Source organism: Hipposideros armiger, unplaced genomic scaffold, assembly GCF_001890085.2.
Source record: "Hipposideros armiger isolate ML-2016 unplaced genomic scaffold, ASM189008v1 scaffold_47, whole genome shotgun sequence".
Classification (NCBI taxonomy): domain Eukaryota; kingdom Metazoa; phylum Chordata; class Mammalia; order Chiroptera; family Hipposideridae; genus Hipposideros; species Hipposideros armiger.
This window is the reverse complement of record NW_017731397.1, coordinates 2,962,614-2,966,664: the sequence shown is the minus strand read 5'-3', so window position 1 is coordinate 2,966,664 and position 4,051 is coordinate 2,962,614. Positions and strand designations below refer to the sequence as shown.

The 4,051-nt window shown below is 39.7% G+C and overlaps 1 protein-coding gene across 3 annotated transcripts in view; it reads right to left on the bottom strand.

Annotated features, from left to right (window-relative positions):
• The window catches only part of CREB5 (cAMP responsive element binding protein 5), a 455,800-nt gene that overhangs the window by 197,204 nt on the left and 254,545 nt on the right, over positions 1 to 4,051 (bottom strand). The gene's annotated exons all lie outside the window — the stretch shown is intronic.

Sequence of the window (4,051 nt, the reverse complement as noted above, 5' to 3'; positions counted from 1 at the left end):
ACTCTCAAATTTTTGCAGCAGTGAGTGCATGGAAGGCCACAAACATAACCAGTTGTGAGTTCCTGTGGTCTCCAGCAGGATTGAGAGGTGTGCATTTTGACTCCACAGGACTGCTGCCAGCCTCAGAACTGAAATGCTTTTAAGTGTCAAAAGAACCTCATTTATAGCTAACAAATTCATGCCTGTCCCCGTTCAAACTTAGTGGAGTTCTCCTACATAGCAGATAAGGACATCAGGATTCCTCGTCATCTGCTGTTGATGAGCTTCAGAAAGATTTTATGGGGTTTCTGAGGCCATGTTTTAATGCCCAGTCTGCATCATTCAAGTTCTAGTGAAAAGTTGGCAGCGAGGAAAAATGGGTACTTGTTTCTCAATTCACTCATGTACTATGAAAAATTGAAATATGAATTTTATTGAATTTTGATATATGTTTATTGCTCATTTTTGAGGAATAAAAAGTATACAGTTGAGGTAGAACATAATAAATACCACAAAAGTCCATAATTTGTTTCTTAGTTCATATCTCTCGGGACACAAAAATTAAATCGGCCCAAATGCTTACTCCCTTCTCTAGAACTAAATGGCTGTTGACATTTTAACACAGCACATTTGTTTTAAGGAATTTTGTTTTGCTGTATTCTGATTTGTTTTAAAAAGACACCCATGCTTGCATCAGAATATTGTGCCTATTCTAGAAGATGCTAATAGCCACACAGAGGTAAGACTAAGGCCAAGAAACTTATCAGACCCTAGTTGAGTATCAAGAGAAATGGGAATCATTACGCTGAGTTAATATTATTCAACTGGTTCAGGGGGACGAGTGCTATGAAGCATTTATGGAGCATAGCACGAAGACTACTGGGAAGGTGTGTGCACTACACATGCCAGCAATATAGTCCGTTAAAATTTTTTTTCTCTAAGTGTGGCCAAAATGTATTTCGAATAAGCAGACGTGCTAACTTTCCTCTCATACAATACAAAATCAGTGCAGAAAAAAATGGATCACCTCTCTGAGATTTGCAAAGGAGTGGGCAAAGTATTCTTTACTGGTGATCAAACCTCCTTGTCAGAGACAAAAGGTCCAGGTTTTGTTTTCTGATTTGCTATGTGAATGGAAAAAGTCCTTAGTAGATTACCAGTTTTATATTATTCATAAATAAAATAGACTACTTTCTAAAGGCTATGTGGAGTATATTATTATTAATATAAGCTGTAATAATATCAAATTACATTGGTGTAGTCTCTCTTAATTAAGATTAAGAGAAAGAGGGCTGGCCAAGTGGCTCATTGGTTAAGAGTTGGCTTGGGAACACGAGCTCTGAGCAGCAGGGCTGCCGGTTCGGATCCCACATGGGCCAGTGACACTGCCCTCTACAGCTAGGACTGTGGAGGCTGGATGAGAGAGACCCCTTAAGAGACTGGAGAAAGAGTGATGAGGAACGGAACTAAGAGTAGGAAGGAAGATAAATAGACAAGTGTAAGACTTTCAAAGTCAGTAAATAATATACAGAACACAAAATGCCAGGTTGTAGGTTATGGTTGAAAAGGTAAGAGTCTAGGATGGCTACGGTGATTTATTCATTCAAAAATAATTGAAGATCTAACAGGCAGGCATAATATCTGTCATCACAGAGTTTATAGTCTAGGAGAGGGGATGTTAAACAAATAAGTATATATAAACAAATTACTTTATCACAGCAGAAGTAAGTGCTACCCAGAAAAAAAAAATGTATGTGACGTTGCCTTCACCAAGGCAATGAATACAGAAGAGAAACAAATTGGAGGAAGATGATAAAATTACCAGTAATATGTTAATAATCCTTGCCAATCCTGTGTGATGATGCTCACATGTGAAAATGCGCTAAACACATGCCACAGATGAAAGTGATTACTATTATTCCTCTGTATCCCTCATCCCCCCAGCAGAGACCCTCAGGAGTCTAGGGCCTGAGCTAGAAGCACACACACGGCTTCTGGCCACCAGCTGTGTGACCTTGCCTTTCGTTTTCCTCTTTTGTCAAGTGAGGTGTACTGTGTGAAATTATTCGCTTATTTTAAAAAAAAGATTAAAATATTAAAATAAAAAATCAGCACATTAAGCATTTTTAAAAAGGTGGAAATTGAGAGAGACGATCTCTAAGGTTTTATCCAGCTCTGCAATCTTATGTTTCTGTTGCTTAATAACTATTTGTTGATTTTATTTGATTCCTTTGGCATGCTCAGATGATGGGTTGCTGGCTATGCTTTGTTTATCACTTCAGAAAGCTTGGCTAACAGGTCTGAGCTACATGCAACAATGACATTGCTTGGGAGCAATTCAGAATCCTCACGTAAGCTGCCAAGAGCTCAGAAGGCAGCATGTTAACTGGCACATGCCATTCTAGAAAGTGATGAGCCCCAGAAAACAATATGAATGAATAAATTAAAAAATCAACAGAGGGCCGGCTGAGTGGCGCATTGGTTAAGAACTGGCTTGGGACGCCAGAGAGCCCCAGTTTGGATCCCACATATGAGGGCCAGTGACACTGCCCTCCACAGCTAAGATGCTGAACAACAGCNAGTCCTTTCAGTGACCTTAGACGAATATGCCCTAAAATTAGCCGGAAGATTCCCTTCGGAGGTTTACAAGTGTTTGTAGAAATTCCCAGGAAAGCTGGTTCCAGCAGATCTGTAGCTCTGCGGGATTCTGAGATACTCTCATTATTCCATAAACTGAGTGAGAGGAAAAGTTCATAACGTCTAAAAGTTCAACGCAGTTGCTGCTGCAAGCCTTCAGAACCTGACAATTGAGAATTGAATCTTGAGAAAAACGGGCTTCCTCATAAGATGTTGAGAAGTTTGAGGGCCGGCTAGGCCAGGGTGAGTGCGTGTGCGTGTGTGTGCGTAAGAAAAAAGAAGTCAGCCCCTCAACCAACATGAAAAAGAAATAAAGGTTAGTATCCACTCCCTTTCCTGTCTCTCTCTGGACAATCTTGAACAAGGTCTGTATATACTCTGGGCCAAAGTTTAGGCATGCTTATGTTCATTCACCTCAACAAAAATGCTAGTTATTATATATGCTCATTTCCATCTACTCCTATCTCTATTCTGATTGCATACAAAAACTCACAAAAAGACAGCTTAGTCATCTAGAGCTCTACATTTCTTTCTTAGGAGAATTGGGGTGAGGCTAATATCTGAGCCTTCCATCAGGACATTTTCAGCAGGAGTGAAGTTCACACCAGAAGTGTGCCTAGTGGCCCTAATAAGTATTGTCCCATGGTTGGCTAACCTGTCTACTCCTGGACAAATATTAACAAGCTGATTGGCCAACCACATTAAAGCCTTTACATGGAGAAAAGGCCCTTGTATGTGAAAGAGCAAAATAAAGTTCAGCTTGAACTATTTTTAAAAAAAATGAAGTTGGTAAATGCATGATTCTGTCGCACTACATAGCTATGTTAGTCTTAGTAACAGTTTCTCACTTACTGAGTTTTAATTATGTCTCTTGGGACTGGGAGAAGGGTGAGGGCGGGGGATACAGATTTTAACAGCTTATTTGGTTGCTGTCCCTACCTTTACTGCTGTTGAACTAGGAAAAAAAAATCTCCACAGGCTAAAATTCTTTACATTGCAAATAAAATAGTTTTCCCCTGGTTTTTATCAGCATAAGTCCCACAAGGAACCCACAGCCGGTTTATGTCAATGAACAAGACTTATTGTTTTCAGATTTATTTTTTTATAGCAAAAAAAAAAAAGTTGGTGTGAGCTTAAAACAAAGGCAACAAAGAACAATGAAGACTCTAATTTGGGGTTCCAGCACAATTGCTGGGTTGAATAAAGGCCGCCTTGCACCCCGTTATTTGTGGGAGAACTCATTAATTTTGGTACTCCTCTCGAATTTGCTTCACATTGTGGCATGTACACACAGGAACATATACATACACACGCACACACATACTTTCTCTTTTACCCAATGGGCAGATGTGTTTGCTGTGTGTGTATTTCTGGTTTCCATGATCCATCCATAAAAACTAATGGGATAGGAACTGGAAGTCAGATAAGCAGAAAG